At 46.6% G+C, this 21,808-nt stretch overlaps 1 long non-coding RNA gene across 1 annotated transcript in view; it reads left to right on the forward strand.

The window, feature by feature from the left end:
- The window catches only part of LOC147750857 (uncharacterized), a 163,892-nt gene extending 142,359 nt beyond the window's left edge, over positions 1–21,533 (forward strand). The window contains exon 4 of the long non-coding RNA XR_015299881.1: positions 21,340–21,533. This is a non-coding gene — a long non-coding RNA (uncharacterized LOC147750857). The remainder of the gene's footprint in view (positions 1–21,339) is intronic.
- The last annotated feature ends 275 nt before the right edge of the window (positions 21,534–21,808 follow it).

Consider the following 21,808-nt stretch of genomic DNA (forward strand, 5'->3'; position numbering starts at 1 on the left):
TTTGCGACCACTAGCCCCAGGTCCAGTAACCGCGACGTTACCTTGTCCTTAGGGGTCCTCTTGAAGTGGTGTAATATGTACTCTGGCCAATCAAAGGGTTTGGTGCGGCCTGTGCAACCCTGTAGAAACCCACTAATTGCGCACCATGAGGTACCAAACCCAGGGCAGCTTGCAGAAACCCCACCCCCAGCTCATTACACCTAGGGCACAGTGCAACGGTACGATGAAAATCCCGGGTAATTAGTTTGGGTGTGAGGTACACCCTGTGAAGGATGAATAGCTGGATTTGGCGGAATCGCATGTTTCTGGGGATACACACAGGACTTCTAAGTATCCTTTCCCACTCCTTATCCAGCAGTGGCCGCCCCAGATCCAGTTCCCATTTGCGGCAGAGTGGAGCCAAACTGAAAGCCCCATGTGCCCGCAGCAATGCCGTGAACCAGTGGACCAGGTGTCTGCCTCTCCCCATGACATGCAGATATTGCATGGTTAGGTGCTGACTGGGCTCTGTGGTCATGTCCCCCCATTTGGCAGTCAACTTAGCAATCAGGGAGCGATGCGCTAAGATCCCCACAGGTAGGAGCCCCTCCTCTGCCACCAGGGTCTTGTATGGGTTGAGTTCAGCATCCTGGTATAAATCTCCGAGTGTATGAATATTAGCCTCCCACCATTCCGTGAGCCCGGGAGCCACAAGCACCCCTCCACCGTTAGGGTAACCCTACAGAGGTATGGCCGGTGCATAAGGGACGATGTTTCGGGTGATATATATAGAGCCCTCCGATAGTATTTGTATGCCAAAGCTAATAGGAGCGGCGTCAGCCTCGCAATGGTAGCGACAGGGTGGAAGAGCCTGGTTATTCGCTCTAACGAGTATGACAGCAGTGTTGTGGCCGTATCCTCCCTACCCCTGTCTGCCAGCCAGCGAGCAACCCATTGCAGCTGAGCGGCAAGGTAGTTGTGTTCAAAACAAGGCGCAGCTAGGCCTCCCTGATCCGTAGGTAGATATAACTTTGCTAGTGCCAGCCTATGTCGAGCGGTGCCCCCAGATAAAGTCCTGTAACATCCTATTGAGCATGTTAAAAAAGGGGGTCGGAATAAATAGTGGTAAAATAACAAAGTAGTACAGGAGACGGGGGAGCATGACCATTTTGGCGAGCGCCACCCGGCCTGAGATCGTCAGCGGGAGCGTGTTCCAGAAGCGCACCTGCGATTTGCGTGCCCTGACTTCCCTCCCCAGGTTCCCATCAAACAAATCATTTGCTTGGCGGTAAATCTGTATCCCCAGGTATCGGAAGGTGCCCTCTCTCTATTGGACCTGTGTTTCCACAAGGAAATGTCCCGGGTTGGTGTTCCCCTCACCAAAAGAGTAAAGACAGGATTTACCCGCATTCACTCGGAGCCCCGAGATGGTGGTGAAGGTCTGCAGTAGCTGGGCCAGATGTGCAGGTATGTGTACCACGTCCCTCACATACACCAACAGATCGTCAGCGTAGAGTGACACCTGATGGATTGCGTCCCCAACGGTATACCCTCCCCCAGGGTTGCACGTATAGCAACTGCTAGGGGCTCAATTGCCAGCGCAAACAGTAACGGGGACCTGGTGCCTCGACTCACCAGTATAACTTCAGAGACGTAAGGGGATAGGCGCACTCAGACTGTAGGGTTTTTGTATAGTAGGTCAACCATTTGGAGGAACCCCATGGCCAACCCATATCGCAACAGCACCGCCGACAGGTAGCCCCACTCTAAGCAATCAAACGTCTTCTCTAGATCGAGGATGAGGCGTCCTGCCCTGGGCCACTCATGCGCGGCCTCGGCCGCCACCCTAAAATACCTCCTTAGGTTCATCGACGTGGACCTGGCAGGGATAAACCCATTCTGGTCAGCATGGACTAAGTGGGGGACCACCGGCGCCAGCCGTTGCACCAGTCCTTTTTTAAGGATTTTGTTATCTATATTAAGCATCGCAAGGGGTATATATGATCCTAGGGCTATGGGGTCTCTGTCCGGCTTAGGCAGGGAGACCAGGAACGCCACCAGCATTGAAGGGGGTAGCAATCCCTCTTCTACAGCTGTGTAATACAACCCATGAAGTAATGGCACCAGGAACTCACAGTATAATTTGTAGCACTCAACTGGTAAGCTGTCCGGTCCTGGCATCTTCCCAGATGCCATTGACCTGATCGCCTCCCAATCTCCTCCAAGGAAAGAGGCTCATTAAGCACCTCCTTGTGTTCCTCTGAGGCTGTGGGCAGTTGGATAGAGTTCAAGAACCTCTCTAAGAGGTGCCCGTGGCCTATTCCTCTGGCCCTGTACAGGTGCTTGTAGTGATTGGTTAGGGTGCAGTGCATCTCGTGCTGCGTATACACCAGGGTCCCTTCCGCTGTGCGAAGCGCCCCTATCAGGGCACGGTTTCCCTCCAGCCGCAGTAACCAAGCCAGTAAGCGACCCGCTCTATCTCCCCTGGCGTGTGTTCGGGCCGCGTGTGCCGCATAGTTTTGGTATCGCAGCAGTTCTAGGAGTTCAGCGTGTTGGGCGCGGAGGTTCCCCAGCGGATATGAATGTCTGCCCCCTCCTTCTACTTCATGATCATATTGTAATAGTTCAGCTTCTAAGCGCGCAAGGGAAGCTGATAGCGTCCTACGTATATTCCACATGGGTCCCAGACAGTGTCCCCTGACAGCCACTTTGTGGGTGTCCAATTCAATTAATACGTTGGTCGCCGTCCCTTCATTAATATCGAAATATGTTAGAATAGCCGTTCCCAGGGAACAGCAAAACTCTGAGTCCTCCAGTGCGCACGGCTGGAGTCGCCACTTGAGGACAGGTGGGCGGTCTGCCTCCCAACTGATCTGGAACCACAGGGTTATGATCGGAGTGTGTCTGCCCTAGGTATTCTGATTGCGCAATTAGCGGGAGCAAAGACTGGGAACCCTTCATTCTGTCTAACCGAACATGCAAATTGTGGACTGCTGAGTAATGGGAGAAGTTTGTTTCAGTCTGGTGGAGGATGCGCCACAGGTATTTTATTTATTTATGAAATTTATTAAGCGCAAACAATTGCCCAAGGGCGTCTCGGCGCTGTAAACAGAAGCAACTCAAAGAGAGGGTGAGGAGAATTATTGGTTAAATAACCAGGTTTTTATTTTTCTTCTGAAAACTGTAAGTGTAGGGCAGGATCTGATGTCTATATCAAGCGAGTTCCACAGTTTTGCTGTGGCGACGGTGAAACGACGGTCACCCCATGAGGCTGTTTTGGTCCGGGGCACGGTCATTAGCAAGGCATTCATAGAGCGTAGTGCTCTATTGGGGGCATAGAATGCTAGGGATTTTTTGAGGAAGTGTGGCCCTAATTTGCGGGAGGCTTTATAGGCTATGCAGAGCGCCTTAAATTTAATTCGATTCTTCACCGCTAACCAGTGATAGTTTTTGATCGCTTGGGTGATGGGTTTGAATTTTGGAGTACCCGAAAGCATTCTTGCGGCTACATTTTGTACAGATTGTAACTTATGAATGACTTTCTGTTAGGCATTGATGAAAAGTCTGTTACAATAGTCAAGGGATGACATGACAAAAGCAGTGACCAGAGTTTTTCCTGAGTTGGGGGGAAGAAACGGAAGGATTTTCTTAATGGACTTAAGCTTGTAGAATGCGGTAGACACAACGGAATGTGCATGTGCAGCAAATGTTAGTTTGTCATCTAGCAGTATTCCCAGATTTTTAACTTTGGGAACTGGTGTGGGTGGTGGACCTGGGTCTTTCAGCGCCCAGTTAGAGAGCCAGTCCCTAAGCACCTGCGCATTGGTGGGGGAAAAGATCTGTCCAACTGGAAGTCCAGCACCATATTAAAATCCCCACCTAGCAACCAAGGGAGCCCAGCATAGGGGTTCAAGACCTGCGTCAGCTGTGTTAGAAAGGACGGCTGGTCCACATTAGGGGCATACAGCGACCCCAATACCATCTCTTGATCGTTCAATTTCACCCGCACAAGGGTGTACCTGCCCTCGCGATTCACCACCACCTCCTCCCGGATGAAGGGAGTGCCAGCTCGTATCCAGATCAGTGTACCCCGCTCGTGCGCTGAAAAGTTAGTGCCGTATATTTGCCCTCTCCAACGCCCGCGGAGCCTGTCGAGCTCCGTCTGGGTCATGTGTGTTTCCTGCAAGAGTGCGATACCCACTGAGTGCTGCTGGAGGTAGGAAAAGATAGAGTAACGCTTTGCTGGCATGTGCATGCCACGTATGTTCAAGGTCACGATATTCGTGCATGTCATTATTAATCCGGGTAATCAGTCGCGGTCTGGGGCACAAGGGCCGCACCAGGAGGTCTAAGCCATGGTCGAAGGAGAGCATGCAGTGTGCTGCAATACAAACAACAGAACAACTGCAAACAGTAAAACAAATGGGTCGGATCCCCAGAGGGGCATCCGTCCAAACCTCAGAAACAACAGGTGTAATTGTTATGTTATGTTATGTTAATAACTATTTCTAGAGCGCACGTACACCCTTGGGTTTCTTGGCGCTATTTGTTCAAGACACTAAACACAGTTCTAAGCGTAAGCTTGTTGAAAAAGTCACGTTTTTAAAGACTTTCGGAATGCCAATAAGTCGTTGCTCTGTCTGATACAAAGTGGGAGAACGTTCCAAAGGGAGGCAGCTAGATGGTAAAAACAGCTGCCACCCAGGCGTTTCCTTTTAAATGAAGAGACATTTGCAAGGCTTAAGTGTGTGGAACGTAAATTGCGCTGGGGTTTATAATTGGTAATGGCCTTCCTGATAAATATAGGGCCATTGTTATGGAGCGCCCTAAAAGTGATGCAGCCTGCCTTGAAAGCAATTCGCTGGGTCACTGGCAACCAGTGGAGTTTTTCCAACCCAGCCCTAATTGATTGCCACTTGGGTTGCTTCCAGATAAGCCTAGCCGCCTGGTTTTGAACCATCTGGAGGCGTTTTATTAGGCCAGTTGGAAGGCCCAAGTAAAGACTGTTAGAAAAATCCAATCGAGAGCAATCACCACTTGAGTGCAGAGTGTGTTAAAAAGTGGGCGATTTTCCTAATCTTTCTGAGTTGAAAGAAACTTGAAGAGACCACCATTTCTACCTGACTTTTAAGGGATAGATCCCCATTAAGTGTGATCCCTAAACTTCTTACCGAGTGGGTCTTTGTGGGAGGAATTCCCATATCGGTTGGCCAAAAATGTCGACCCCAGCTCAGTTCACTTTCCCCCGGCGAGATCAATTCTGTCTTGCCCAGGTTAAGTTTGAGATGATTTAGAGTCATCCATCTCTGTATGTGTAACATTACAGCCGAGCATTCGGCGGCTGAGTCCGGGGTATTTAAGGGAGTGATTAACTGAAGATCATCAGCTTAGTTGTATAGGGTAATTTTATAATTTTTTAGAGAGTGGATCAATGGACGAAGATAAAGATTAAATAATAGAGGGGAAATTGAGGAATCTTGGGGGACCCCGCAGGTAGATGACATCCAGTTCAGTGCGGGGCCTCTGAGGCCGGCCTGCTCGACACGGCTGATGAGGATGTTATAGTCAACCGTGTCGAACGCGGCCGACAAATCAAGGAGCACCAGGGCCTGATGGATGCCTTTATATGCATTAGATCTTAATGTATCCTAGACAGCCAAGATAACAGTTTCTGTTGAGTGAGATGGTCGAAATCCCGCTTGATTTGGTTCTAGATATTCCGAACTTTCAATAAAATTAGATAGACACCTGGATAATTGAGCCTCCAGGAGTTTAGAAAAAAAGGGAAAAGGGAAATAGGCCTGTAGTTGGCTGGATCTAGGGGGTCTACACCTGTTTTTTTTCAGTAGTGGAATCACAGTGGCATTTTTAAACTTGTCAGGAACCTTGCCCTGTGTAAGTGATTCGTTCAAAAGAGGAAGGATTCCTGGTGGGATAACTAAACACACCTCCTTTAAAATATGTAATGTAATGTAATGTAATGTAAGTGTCTTGTAAAGCGCACTGCTGCCCTGAGGCGTCCTGGCGCTGTAGACCGCTGGGGAACCCGTCCTGGCTATCCCTGTGAGATGGTCCCTACTGGGTATCTCCAAGGTAAAACCAGGCATTCCCGGTGAATGTGGGGGGCTGTTGTAGAGATGAGGAAAGCTAATGCCCAGAGTTGCCAAGTGTGATCCCTGGTTAGAGTAGGCACCGAGGCGAGAATTATCGAGTCCGCTGACCCTGGCCCACGACCCTGCCGCGTTGGGAATTGAACCCTGGTCCCGGGCCGTTCTCTGCTTCCGGGTCTGCCGCCTCTAACCAGTGAGCCACACCACCACTATGGGGTGGCAGCTGTCATAGGGCGAGCCAGATTTGGCACGAGTAAGAAGTTCTGGAAAAGTCTTCTCATCAATGGATGGAAAAGTATCTAAAGTAGCTGGATTATGGTAGATTTCTTCAATGGGATCCCCACCGGGGAGACTTTGAATAATCTTTTTTATGGTGATAATTTTATCTATGAAGAAGTCATTTAATGAGTTACAAAGTTCCTGCGAGGAAGTCAAGGGAAGCACCGTTCTTTTGCTATTACACAGATCATTAACTATGTTGAAGATGTCTTTGGTTTTATTTTGAGAGTTTAACATTTTCCCAGAAAAATAGTTGGTTTTACTTTGTAAAATGATCTTTAAGTAATTTCTACGAGCCGCAATATACTCCTCCTTAATCTTGAGGCTTATAATTTGCTCTCCACTTTCTTTCCTTCTGGCGTACCTCAAGTTTTAAGTTCTTGAGGTCCGAGGTGAACCACTTATGAGCATCCCTAGTGCGTGCATGTGTGAATTTCACTAGAGGTGCATGTGTGTCGGTAGCCTTTAGGAGCCAATGAGAGATCTCCTCCTCCATGAGGTTTACCTCCTTATTGAGTACTGGCAGTGTAGATACCAGTGTTTCAATAAAGGCAGGTGTGTTAATAGCTTTCCATTTCCTGGTTTCTCCGCCCGCCAAAGGTGGTGATTTGGTGCACCCACTAATAGTTAATGTAAACTGGATAAAAAAGTGGTCAGACCAAATGCAGGGCATAATGGAAAGTAATGAAAAGGAAAGATTAGAGGACCAAATTTGGTCTAGTATATGACCTTTTGCATGAGTAGCCGAATGTATATGCTGAGTCAGATTGATATCTGAACGCAGGGCCCGAATCACAGAACTAACTTAAGACAAAATTGTAAACTTACTACTTTTGGTATTCACAGAAGTTAGGATTTTGTCTTAAGTCTGTGTTAAGACAAATTTAAGACAAAATCCTAACTTCTGTGAATACCAAAAGTAGTAAGTTTAGGATTTTGTCTTAAGTTAGTTCTGTGAATCGGGCCCATAGTTGTGAAAGTTCCATTGCCTGGGGATCACTGGTGGTATTATCAAACCAATAGTTTAAATCGCCAGCCAGGAGTATTTTTGGATACTGAGTCACAAGGTGTGCAATCTGCTCTACCAGAGATATTGGAAAAGAAGTCATTGTTTGAGGAGGTCGATAGAGCTGGGCGATTAGTAAGGCCCCACCAGCTGTGTCAAGTTTAATTACTATATTCTCCGTGTCACACAGGGCTATTCCGGTGTACTGCCTGCTGGGGTGCGTGCCGTGACGGTGACTTTACTGCACTATTCCCCCTCCCATGTCTCCAGTGTATACGGAGGGTGCATGAATATGTCGTGATCTGGACTAGTGTGCAGATCCGGTGCGAGCCACAGTAGAGTGCCCATGATTGTAAATGAGCTCAGCATCTAGTGCCGCACATCCCGTCCACTCGCTGCAAGCCATTCCCCGATGTTGTGCATGCACCCCTTTAGGCCCTGACGGCATCCCTAGTGTGCAGCCCAGCCTAACGACATGTGTGTAGAAACAGGAAAATCAAAACAATACTCTACTTGCGTAGGTTGACCATGTCTCATCTCAGTACAGCGGCATAGTATCACATAATCTGGTCAGCAGTCTGTGGAGTCACCACCGGCAGGTGTGTATCCGCCGAAATCACAGTGGACGGAGACGATGAGCCACGGATTCCCGGGGTACTGCATATGTGGGCCTCCATGTGGTCGCTGCTATGTACAGCCCCAAGAGTTGCCACCACCTCAAGAACTTCCCGATGTTCCATCCTGATTTTTTCCGGACTGGGTGCCACTGGGCCCGGTCTTGTTGATTGGTGCAACCCTCGTCGCCTACGCCGTCGGGGTCTTCTCTCCATCAGATGGTCGGTATCTGAACCCGTAGGCCGTGTTCCTGTCCACTGCCCCGTTGCCTCCAGCCAGTACCACACTTTGGCCGGGGATTTAAAAAAATGGTCCCCTATTTTGTGACCACTCTCAGCCGGGCCGGAAACAGCAGGGAGTAAGGCAACTCCAGCTCCCTAAGTTGACGCTTCACCACCATGAAGTTGCTTCTGCGCTGTTGCACAGTTGCGGTAGAGTCCTGGAAGATTATGACATGACAATTCCCCACATTCAGGTCTCCTGACTTCCTGGTTTCGCGCAGCACCACATCTCTGTCCCAGTAATGAAGGAGTTTGAAGAGGAACAGGCAGGGCCTGGCTCCCGGTCTGGGCTTCTGCGCCGGCACTCTGTGTGCCCTCTCCCTGACAAACTGCTGCAATAGCGCCCCTTGGTGGCAGGAGACTGCACCGGGTTTCTGCCTTCCTCCCCCTCCGGAAGGCCCACCACGCGAATAGTATTGCGCCGAGAGCTCCCTTCCGCATCTTCTATTCGGTCTTCAAGCGCATGGACCTGGTCAATCATGTCCTGTAGTGCTGCAGTATGACTCTGGGTGATGAGCTGAAGGTCTTGAATCGGTTGGCTTTGTACCACAACCTTCTCGGCCAGCTTATGATGATCTGCATGGAGGAGGGTGAAATCCGATGTGACCTTGTCAATTGGTGTTTCCAGGGACTCCTTGGTCTGTTCCAGGGTGGGGCCAATCCTTTCTACTGCTGCAAGCACAGCGTCCATCTTGGCCTTGAGGGTCGCCACCTGTGGTTCCATGTCTCCACCGTGGCACGCTTGTGGAGGTTCCAGGCTTCTCGCACATGTCTGTCCTTACTGCGACTTGTCCCACAGCCGGCCCATCACAAGCTGTTGTGCCGTTGGCATTCACAGGCAGTCCGCAGTTTGTGGGAGCACAACCAGCAGCAGGTTACTAAACTGGGGCCCCCGCCTGCCGACGAAAGAGAGCTACGTCGTGCCACTCGGCCAGCAAAACTTTCAGCAGGCAATCCTCTCTGTGGGCGACATCGTAAATTCTGCGGCCAGCTCCTAAGTGACCAGACTGCCTGTCCTTGTAATTGGAAGGAAAACCGCCCACGTCGCACCAGCCACAGTTACCGGGGGCTTCACATGCAGACTGCAACGTGCAATCTGCTCCTCCTCCACAGTGTAGGGATCCTCTCTCTCCTTCTCACTGGCCCAGGGACACCGTACTGTTGCCCCCGATGCTCTGGTGTCCTCCCTGACGGGACCTTTCCTGCTGTTCACTATCAGCGTCGGAGGAGACCAGCACAGACGCGGTTCGGCCCCACCAATAGCCCCTGGTAGGTGCCCACCTGTCTCATTGGTGGTTACTGGGTCCCTGGGCACTGTCTCCCTGTATCGCCTCTGCCTCGCGCTGTGCAGCCTCGACAGAGCTGCGTCTGGTAAAGCTCTGGCCCTGCTTGGTATTGCCACTGGTCCGCTCCACAGGGGCCATGCTCTCCCCTCAATACTTCGGCTTGCTGGTGATCCACTGTCCCTTGGCTCCCCTGTAGCTTCACGGGTGTCTAGCACCTCTCAGGCCCTCGCTTTTCAGTGTCTCACAGGTGTCCCACCACTTTTCTCCGGGGGCGCCCTCTACACCCGGGCCCGTCTCCTACACCAGAGGCACACCACACAGGCCTCTGTCCCACTCAAAATGGTGCCGCCCCTAAGATGGCGTCCATTCACTGTCTCACCAGCCTCAGTTTCCCAGGTCCTTGCAGCAAGCATTCCCTATTTCCCTTCACTTTCCCTGGACACAGCAGGCACACCTTCTCCCAGCCTCCTTTACACTGTGTGGCTGTTCAGGGGTTGATCTCTCAGGTCGCTGCACTGCTTTCGACGTGTTTGCCGAAAGAATAGTAACAATAGTAATAATTTTATTTCGCATAGTTACTTAAAACCATTGCAATACAAGAATATGTTAAAAACAGAGAATTATAAAGGTACAATTGTGTTTGCCGAAGGGGGAAATGACTGCCCGCTCTGCCCTGTGTCCCGCTCCTGACATACGCGGGCCCGCGTTCTGTGGGAACGGTTCGCGGTCGCCCGTCTCCCCGCAGTCTCTGAAGCAAGGCTCGCCGGGTGCAGATCAGGCTGCTACCTCTCACTCCCCACTTCCGTTGCAGGCCCGCGCCGCACCCAGGCCCCGCTCCTCACCCCAGCGCCCACCGGCAGCTCCAATCGGCCCTGGCCTTCAGATCCCAGCGAGTTTCGGCAGCCCGCCGCCTGCACAGCCGCTCCGGGACTCCGTATCTGCGCAGGATCGATACAGGGCCAGGTCCCCAGCGCGGCCCCAGCAGTCCCGTGCTGTATGTCACCCCGGAGATGCAGTCTCAGGCTCCGGCGGCAGCCGTTGTCGCGCGGGGCACTTTACGCGCCTTCCCCTCCTGGGCCTCGCTGTTCTCACAGGTCTCGGCTCTCCGTCCAGCGTTCAGCAAATGGCAAACCGCCAGGCTGTTCGGGCTCCTCTTCGCTTCACTGCACCAGACCTGCACAGTGTGGGCACGGATCGCATCTCAGCAGGAGAAATCCCAGGATAAACAGGGGGTATCAGCCGGAGCGCTAACAGCTCACGTCCGCCATGCTGGCTGGTTAGCCACGCCCCCCCTTCGTTCTATCACTATTATGTTGCTATATTATCATATTACCTTCATTGTATAATTTATTGTTACTGTGAGCAATACTAAATCTCTAAGATGTATATTGTGAAAGTTTAAATTGACTGGTGACTTAATAACATTATTTTATATAGTGCTTCCAGACCCCTGCTAGGACCTCGTTGCACTGTAAATAACTGGTGTGTTAATTTTATCAGTGATGGACAGATTAGATTAGAGTGGGTCCACAAGGATCTCTTTGGTGTTAGCAATTAGTCTGGTGATCTATCCTACAAACCATCTTGATCCTTTGTACCTGAATTGTCAAATGGCCCTACTGGACATCTATATTACTTAAAATGCTGCCCCGTTCCTTACGAAGGCTAGTGTTCTTGTCATCTAGTGTTCCTCAGACTTCTCATAGTCAAGTTGATTAAATAAAAATGTAAACCGATATTTTGGCACACTGAGCAGATATTACTACTTGATCATCTTACATACTATTGTTTACCTTTCATTGTGTAACTATTATTGTTTTCTAATTTGCAGCATTCTTTAACATCCTTTTGAATATTTCATAGTCATTTTTTTCATAACAATTTTTTAAGGCCTGCTATGTGGCAATTCAAAAAAATGTTTGAATACAGTTGGCCAGCCCCATTGCAAGTCTTTTCCTTACACATTCCGAAACATTTTCCAACTTAGTTTCATGACTGAGTGCTCTGTCGAAATTTCTTACGTCAGGAGGATTTCAGAGATATGGAGGAAATACAGTTCATAGCCACGGATTCAATGAGCCACTAGAACCCTCTTAAGGGCTGCCAAGTGGACCCATATTTCATGTGTGGTTTTGTATATCTCGAATTAAGCTCAAAGGGTGACAGACAGACTTGCATAGAAAAGATTTTAAACAATATATAGGAACAAACGAATAATATCCATCTGGGAGCAAAAGGACCAGGAGTTGTAGGGTACTTAGAAGGATGTAGCAGACCGAGCATAGGGAACTGAGTTATTGAATGTAGATGTTTTAGGAGTAACTAATTATGTATTTAACTAAGCAGAAGAAACAGGAATGCAGATGTCTCTATATCGAAGAGAGTGTCCTTCAAGAAAGCTAATTTAATTCAGTCCAAATTGGTAATAGTTCACATTGCAAGGTATTGCCACAATACATCTTTTCATTTTTCATTGGAAGCCTGCAAACAAAGAGTTTGATCTAATAACAGGGTTGCTGTAAGGTCAGTTTCTAAGACGAATTGCTTACATTTTCTATTCATTGTGTAGATCTGGCATTCAAGGTTAGGATGTCTGCGCTTCGTAGATGATGCCACCTGAAATAACCAATGTATTTCCTTGATAATTTGTCAACTCAGTGAAGAGTTATGCAAATAGTACAGGCAGACTTGAGGGTGAATCTGGCAATGATTGGGAACCAGTTAAAAGGAATAAAGATTGGTGTGATATGGTCAAATTTCCCGGTCCTAGAATATAGTCTTGCTTTAGCATGTGCTTCCTTTAGTAGTGCGAGATGAAATTATGGTAATCAAGCGAGTAAGGAGATTCAATAGTCCAGTCCAGCCAGTATGAGCGATGGTGCCCTTTGTTTGGATTTTTCAGCTGGGAGGTAGGGCTTGATTTCCTGTTGTGTCTTATTTGACATAGTGCTGAGCCAAGGCAAAGCATTTATGAGGGTCTGAGCGAGCAGATCTATATCCCATGAAAAGGCTACTTTGAAGCAAAGTTGTGTGTCATTAGCATAAAAATGGCAGGAGATGTTGGAGTTTTTCATGAAGGTCAGTAAAATTATTCTAAGCACAGTTGGAAAGGCAATGAGCAGAAGCAAAATTTTGAAATGTTATTGTGTTAGCAGCAGTTGTTGAGGTAAGAAGTGGACTCTAAAAGTATTGTCCCTCTGAAGCCCATTCTCTCTTCAAGCTATTATCATGTACACAAGTTGTCAGTTATTCAACGCATGGTTCATTTTGGTCACCCCAATCTTGAACCCTTGTCATGAAATTGGCTTTGTCAGTCCTGGTTTTGCAACCATCTACACTGAGCATAATAACTAATGTAAGGCCATACTTGTAAGAGAAATGGTGAACCAAAGTACCAGGCATGGTTATTGGTCCCTAAAAGTCATATTACTGCACAGAGCTAATTCTGGCTGGTTTTGAGAAAACAGGGGCCTACCATTTGGGAAAACCTTCCTTGTGTCTTCGTTAATAACCAAAGACCGATTCAAAGATATTTTGTTTGAGAACAAGTTAACCAATGCATTCAAATGCATAAATGTTCCTGAAAGGGAATATATACGCATTCTTATTAAATGGAACCTTTGTGGTCAGGAAGTCGGGTAGTATCAGGAACATTAAGAATGACAAACATCTTTAGTCTTTAATAAATTGTTTCACAGACGGTCATTATTTGAGTCAACATTGATATGCTTAAATTGTGGTGGTGGGAACCGGCACTCATTTTTGGTAACTGGGGCTTATTTTTCTTGACCAGACTTTGACTCCGAGCAAAAGAGGGAAATGCTGAAAAAAAGAATAAAGTAAAAAGAGAAGGGAAAGAAAAGAAAATATAACAAAGGGGGAAAGCAGAGATGGAAAGTAATGAGCTAAATAGACAGTTAGTGTAGGGAGGTGGGAGAAAGACACATGAGATAGAATAGAGGCATGATATGGAATAAAGATTAGGCTGTCTTGTTAATCTCAACCCCTATATTTGGCAGCACCACAACAGGCTGGTTGGTACCTTTTGGACCCTTTACCTATTTTTAATTCATTTACTTGCTTGTTTTACGAGTTAGGCTTTGTAGTCTGAGGACTATAAATGTGTATATTTGTTAGCTTGTACAACACATATTTCAGAGCTCAATTCCTCCCACTGCTTCTCAGAAGGGTAAAATGAATTTTGGGATGTCTGGGGTCATAGTCAAAAGGAATGCTGTTACCTCAACATAGGAAACAACATCACTTGTATGTTTACGTAATAAGTGGTTATAGTTACAATGATTTGATCTAGCATTGCATTAAGGAGCGTAGCCTATTAATACCTGAGGACTTCATAGGTCTTCTATGGTGGTAGGATGGACTGTAGTGATCTGAAGTGAGAGGCATTGTAAGCGTGAAAAGGTTTATTATTCTTTTGGTGTTGTCAACATCTTGCCACTTATGTGGTTGTGTATGTATGTATGTATGTATGTGTGTCCTTATATAGCGCTCGACTTACCCTAGGGCATCTCGGTGCTTGCATTGGGAACCCGTCCTGGCTTTTCCCTGTGAGATAACCCATACTGGGCATCCCCAAGGTGAAAGCCAGGCATCCCGCCGCGGGGGGGGGGGCGTTGTGGAGATTAAGCAATCTTAATGCCCAGAGTTGCATGGTGTGAACCCGTAGCAGAGGGGCACTGCTATCTGCAATATTAGGAAGTATTGGATTTATTTTCCGTTTAAATATGTACTCTTTATCAATGCTAGCATCAGAGGAGAACTTTTTCTAATGTAAGACCTGTTATAGTTTCAACCTCTCACTCTTATCTTTGCCACCATCATGGTGAAATTCTTTTTGAAGGTAGAAAAGTTGCACAGGCAATCTTTGGCAGATCTATAGCCCTTCTCTTTTGGTATGCTAAAAAATCAAACTAGTACTTAACGATACCAATATTGTAAAATAATATCAAAACACACCGTTTAGGTAATTCAAGCTTTGTAGATAAAACATTTTCTTATGGACCCAAAAAATAGTTTAAAGGCAGGAAATTTTCAGATTTGAAATATATATTTACTGGTGTTATTGAGAATGAGATCATTAATTTTGATGTTAAAATGTAATTCAAACTTACCTTTAAAGGAGCTTTAAAATGTAGTGATTGTACAGCTCATGACAAACTCTATTATCAAGGGAAACCTAGTTAAACACCAACCCGAATACAAGTGGGCCATAAAGTTCTGATTCCTGCAACAAAACGTTTAAACAAACCTGTACGCGCAGGGATCAGAATACCTAGTCATGCGGAGTACACTGCACATGTTCATTTCATTTCATTTCATGAAGCTTTATTCGGTTCATAACAATCGATGACCATAAAAGCACATAGCAAAATGCAACAAGATAAAATACAGTAAGTGACAGTAATGTTAAAAAATCATACTTTTCCTGAAAGTCATAGATTTACAAATAAAACTCGCAGCATAAAAACATATAAAAGGGCAGTCCATATTGTATAAAATACACATTGCATCCTCCACAGTACGAATGCCATACCTAAGAAATATTGGTTTCAAATATGCAATCCTTACATTTTGAAACAACGTACAGATAAGCATAAAGTGCATGGTGCTTTGTTTTGAATTCCCGTCGCAGGGACAAGGGCCAACCGGGTGCTTTTTTTGGTGTGGAAAGGCCACCAAAACATGGGCGATTCCAGCTCTCAGTCTAGTTAGCACAAATCGATGCGCCGACCTGGTTACCACATTCAGGTAGTTCTGAAATCCCTCGGTAGCAATATATTTATTGTAGAGATTAACAGTAACAAGGGTATTGGTCACAGCTGAGCGTTTCAGAGTTCTATAGGACTTAAAGGTGTTTTTCATGTCCTGTTTGACAAGACCTTGTGGGGGACAGTGGTCTAACAGCAAATTAATATCAAAAATGCTCAAATAGCTGTCCACAACGTATTTAAGCCATGGTATCATCGACCAGTTGTCTAAACCAAGGCAATCCCTGATGACAAGTTGATTAAACTCTGTCTCTTCCTTGAGCCAGGTCGCGCGATAGAGTAGTAGAGGCCTAAGTAAAGCTAGGTCCCCCAAGTATGCGACCCCTACCTCTTTGTGTATCAACTCAGTTGGGGCAGATTTAGGGAGACATAGTAATTTCTTTATAAAGTCATTCTCTTCCCTCTGCAGATGCTCGACGTTGCAATAACCCCAGAGTCCCGCCCCATAAAGGGCGATAGATACACTGCGCGCCTTGTAGATCTCCATCATATCCTTAATTCGCCTATCTCCCAGTTTAGCGGCAAATTTGAAGATACCAAAGGAGCTTTTTCTCATTTTTGTCCTAACATTGGTTAATTCTTGCCCCCAGCAACCATCGCTAGAAAAGGTAACCCCCAGGTAGCAAAAGCTATTAACATGCTGAACCTTTACCCCTTCTATAAAAAAGGCGCAATTTTTTCCCGTCTTTGTCCCACAGGTCATAGTGTGAGTTTTGTTTTTATTAATCAGCATCCTCCTACTCCCAATAAAGAGTGTAAACCTGTCCATCAGGCGCTGCAAGCCAACAGGTGTTCGGGACAGAAGTACCGCGTCATCTGCATAAAGCAGAACAGGGACACTATTACCAGCAACCTGTGGGGCATCAGCCTTAACAGTTTTCAAAGCAGAGTCAACCCCATTAATAAAAAGACTAAACAGCAAGGGGGCAAGGACACATCCCTGTCTAATCCCTCGTTTAACGTTAAAATTTGGGGTACACTCCCCACCAACCCCATAGCGAACACATGTTTGCATCTTACTGTACAATCTAGCAAGGAAAAAAATAATTTCTTTGGGGGCACCCATATCTAGCAGAACTGACCACAGGAGAGAATGATTTACCAAATCGAAAGCACTGCTTAGGTCAGCAAAGCAGAGATATAAATTTCCGGGCTTTGCTCTAGTATACTTGCCAATCAACAATTCAAGATTCAGGCACTGGTCTAACGTCCCCCGCCCCCTCCTGAATCCATATTGTGAATCGGCAAGAATCCCATTCTCATCAGCCCCCTCTTCTAATCTATATAACAACACTCGACTCATAATTTTAACCGAAGAGTCAAGCAGGCTAATAGGCCGATAATTGCAAGCTAATGCCTTATCTCCCTTTTTGTAGATGGGGACAATGATGGAATCACCCCAAGAAGGTGGGATCAGAGTGGTAACCGCAGCATTGAGTGCCAAAGTAAGTATCGGTGCCCAGAGCTGCGGCTGAGCCCGGAACACATCAATTGGGACTCCATCTGGCCCCTGGGCCTTACCACCCTTGCTAGATTTAATACTACATTCCACTTCCTTCAGGGCGATATCTAGAGGCACCACAGGCCAAAGCCTTTGGTCCTCGGACGTGTTGATATCTTCCTGAAAGATTGCGGAAAAGTGTTTCACCCATTCCTCACTCCCAACATTGGAGGAGAGCTGTGGGTTATTATCATCTTGGAGGAAAGGGGAGTTAATGGTGGACCAAAATAAGCGGCTGTCAGCAGTTTCTGCAGACTTGGTTAGAAGATCCCAGGCCTCCTGCTGTAGTTCCTTCTTCCTTTTAGATAACGCCTTTTTGTATTCAATTCTTAAAAGTCTGACTCTATTCTTATCTCTTGGTGTAGGGGCTAGAGCGTGTTTAAGTTGCGAAAGAAGGGACGTACATGTATGGTCAAACCAGCCTATCCCTTTTTCGCTTCTACCCGAACTGGTCCCCGTGAAGATGTTATTGATGATGTTATTAATGTTAAGAAAATGAGTCATAACAGAGGCAGGCGGACATCCTGGAGTCAGGATAATATCTATATCCGCACGGCATTTATTTACAATAATGGGTTCCACTATAGATGCTTTTTCCCCTTTCCACCTTAGCCTGGTCCCATTAGCCCTGTGTGGCTCAACACCCCCCAAAGTCTTTGTTGGCAGTTCTACTCTGCATTCCCATATAGTAATTTGCATAGTGATATAGTTGTGATCACTCAGGGAAGAAGCATCCCTTACCGTGGTCAGGCAGTGAGGTACCAGATTAGATGAAACCATAATATGGTCAATTATGGATCCACTATTCCGCCCAATAAAGGTTGGGATGGGACTATCACTACCCCCTAGGTCAGCACTTACTAGCTCAAGGTCGTAGGAAGCCATCACATTATTAATAGCTTCCCCATAGGCGTGGTGTGGGAAGTGTGCCATGCAATCCCCACTATTGGTTTGAATCCCACATGCCCTCGACGAGGACAGACTGCAAACTGTTAAGTGAAAATCCCCTAGCCAAATATAAGTAAAAGTGCATTTTGCCTCAGATATCAGCTTCATGAGGGCACAATCTAACTCCTCAATTACTTTGTGCCGTAAATTGTTAAAATTATTGTTATAAAAATTTATTAAAAGCACGTCAGTGCCGTCCTTTGTACGGACCCAAAGAATTTGCGAGTGGGGTTCGACTAACAGATGTTTAATAATTGTCAATTTTAGATCCACTGAAATTAAAAAAAGTAAACCTCCCTTTGCCCTACCATGCCTTGATTCAGTAGCTTCTAGACTATAGCATGTATACCCTTCAAAACTTGGTTTGGCAACACACCATGTCTCCTGCAGGCATAAAATGTCATAAGACCTTATAATGCCCTCCCACTCCATTTTATGTGCCTTAGAAGCCCATCCGGCAATATTCCAACTAACAATTGAAATCCCCATGGTAAGGTCATTATTAGAACTATCCCCTACATTATTAGGATTCTTGCCTTTGCTACAATGTTCATTTGTGGACCTCCCATTATTGGTATCAGCATCCTTCACGGGGTCTTCAGAGATCACAGCAGCATAAGACACGTTTGCCCTACTACAATTATTGCCCAAGGTATCATTAGACTGTTGACTCTCAATGTCCACATTTACCTCACTGGAATTAATCAGAATGGCACCCCTATTGGCATCCCCTTCAAGGCCAAGTCTCCTAGGGAGTCAATCATTCTGATCCAGGGAACTCAGGAGTTGATACCTGTTCTGGACAGGGACTTCGTAAACCATCCCCATCCCCTGGGTTTGTGGAAAAGATCTAACATCATTAGATGGAAAAAAGGGGTTGGATGGAAAAAAACTATCCACAGTAGGTATAGGGTTTGGTGTAGGCAGGAAAAATCTATTACCAGTTGGAGCAAAATTAGGGTTAGGTTGAAAGGATCTCTCGCTATTGGATACAATGTTGGGGGTAAAAGTCCTATCTCTACTAATGGAAGGCGGTAACTTATTAAGATTATTGTAAAAATAGCCCAAAGGACGTGCGGTTACGTCGGTCTCATACTGGGTTATTGCAGCAGCTCTCAATAGGACCGTCGCCACATGCTGGGGGTGTTTGAAATTAACAATCACGCAGTCTCCCCCACAATTCTTTCTAATGTTACCAACCCATGTAACCCTTCTAGTAGAAAGAATTTGGTCCGAGAAATTGATGGGGAACCCACAGTGTCTATGTAGCCAGGCGACCGTTTTGTTCTTTAACGAGTCCCGCGGCTCATGGGGAGGTGAGACCTGGCTGGGTGGTAAGGATGGGACATTCGTTAGAACCACAACGTAAGGCACACACTCGGGTGGGAGGTCCACCGGGCGATTATAGGCAGCAGAGGCCCCTACAGACTCAGTAACTGCGGCCGTGGCTGGCATTGCAGGTAACTGAGCTGCCCCGCCTGCCTTGGGAAGTGGTATATTGCTAGAAGGTCCCACAGCAGATCCAACAACCGTAGCCGTCACGGGTGGTGCCTGCATTACCCTCCCTGGATGACATGCTGGTGACATACTCGTACTTGGTAAGGCAGATGGGACCTGCGGGGTCAGACTAGTCATATTGGGGCCAGAAGTTGCATTTTTCGTAGAGCAGGACCTCCCATTAATTGGCTTAGGGGCAGAATTAATGCTAAGGGCATCCTTAGTAGCCGGTCCAATATTAGATATCTTGGCTGCGTACACATCTAGCTGGGATCCCAATCTTAATACTTCTGCTGTTAAGGCATCAATTTTAACAAATAGTGGATCAACAATCAGCCTCAATTTACTGTCGATGCAACCCACCAACAGATCGAATTGCTCAGTATTTAAAGTAACGCAATTGTCCTTGGTTAATGTCCCTTTGTCGCAGATAGTTTTCTTGGGTGTAGGTTCCTTTTTTTTCCTGGACATGTGGCCTCCCCGCTTGGTAATTAGTTTCTTGCATGCTCTCATAGAACGTGTAGCCCTTGTGCATGATTGCGGGGTACCATCAGTACTTTCCGGTAGGTTTTCCACAGAGATAGAGTCATCTAACATTTCTACAGAGGTAGTTCCAATGTTACAACTAGTGTCCTTAGACTCAACTGTCACAGTGGGGGGGTTGTTAATTTCGTTGGCGGATTCCAGGTTTGAGACAAGTTGTGGCTCAGGTAAATTACTTTGCCCCAGAGATTTTCTTCTCTCACTGTTGATCCTGCTAACAACTTTGAGCAAATAATTATCCGTTAAGGTGGTTTGTATCGACATTATAGACTGTTATAAGTTGTTATTCCACAGTAATTGGACAGCGTAAAAACAAAAGAAGTGTGGAGAATTAGGAACCACACAACACACAAATACCTCCTCGGTAGCCGCAGTACATATTTTACGGACGTCGGGTCACTTACTCGTTCCTGCAGCCAAGGGGGGGTGGCCCAGCCCGGCCTCCTCCGGCCACTGACGGCCTAAGACGGCCCGCCCTCTGCCCGGTCTCCGCCCGCGCGCGTCCCGCGACGCGGGAATTGCCCCTTCCTTTTGAGCGCCTCCGGGCGCGATGGTGGGCGGAAGTGGGCGTTGCTGCTGCCCTGCTACCTGGGAGCTGTAGTCTCTCCCCCTCGGCGGCCGCACGGTGAAGCAGGCAGCGGCGGCAGGGGTGACAGACAGCGTGGGGTCCCTGGTGCAGGCAGCGGTGCTCCTATCTCCTGGGCAGGTAGGCGGAATGCAATTGGCCCCCGCGGCAATGGAGCAAAGTGTTCTGTTTCCCCCACTGCACATGTTATTTAGCAGGTGTTATAAACAGACCCATGCAGTTTTTCCCAGTACAATTTCAGCAGGTCAACCCTGTCGAAATTGTACTGGGATGTATAATTCCCAGTTGAGTTTGGGTTGTTGTTACTTACTGTTTCCAGTAAATACCTCATGCCATTGCCCACTGCAAAGGCGGGCCTTTGATCGCTCAGCCCACCCTTTCAAGGCCTTTCCATTCTCCAATATATTATAATTGTTAAACTGCAGGTTTCAGTTTTGCCTATGCGTTTCTGCCATACTGACGTGATCCATTCATTGCTGTGTTTCTCTCCTAAGTGCTCTGAGATTGCATCTTGTGGTTTGCGCGCTATATGAAAATTCGAAATAAAGACATTGCCTTGATTTTCACGGAACTCTCTCAGCAAGTAATATTTTTGGCGCTGTATTTGAAAGCAGCTAACCAGGAAAGAAATAATCACCATTGACCTTTCTCATTGGTTATATTTCCATTCCCACTTTCTTATCATGCAATTCAAAACCATAACAATATTGACACAGAAAATCCTAACATTCTAAAGCAACAAAGCAGCAGAAACGACAACTAATTGTGCATCAGGATTTCATTGAGGAAAAAACGCTTGTGCTTATGTTACCGGAATGTGTGTTTATTTATGTCCGTGCAATGCTTCACAACTTGCGTACTATTACGTTTGCGTTATTCGCTTCCGTTTGCGTTATTTGTTTCTAATTGCGTTTTTTAGGTACTTGCCGACGTATAGCCCTTATCAACAACTACTGTCTCCAGGCTGAAAAAACAATTGGAACTACTCATGACTAAGAATCCAAGTCGCATTGTTTACCGGATGGAAATTCAAAAGTTAAAGGAGATGGGCTCTCTTTGCCTGTATTCGTACCTATGAAGTTTATGCTGTTGGACTCCTCTGAGAATAATCAGGTAAATTGTTGCTACAAATTGGTTGTGAAGTTGCATAAAAATACTTGACATTTTCAGGGCAAACTTTAATTTAGATATTTCACGGCAGTATTATTAACTTGTGAGTAAAGTTTAGCAAAATACAGCGTTTTTCTGTAGGATACATTCATTGCATCTTAATTACTAGGATGTTCAGAGAAAAACGTATTCTACAGGCTAATGTGCACATGAGACTCGACATTGTTACATTTTCTGCACGTCCACTGCTTCGGGTTGCTCATGGAGGGTATTGAATG

This window comes from Lissotriton vulgaris, chromosome 1_1, assembly GCF_964263255.1.
Source record: "Lissotriton vulgaris chromosome 1_1, aLisVul1.2, whole genome shotgun sequence".
Lineage (NCBI taxonomy): Eukaryota > Metazoa > Chordata > Amphibia > Caudata > Salamandridae > Lissotriton > Lissotriton vulgaris.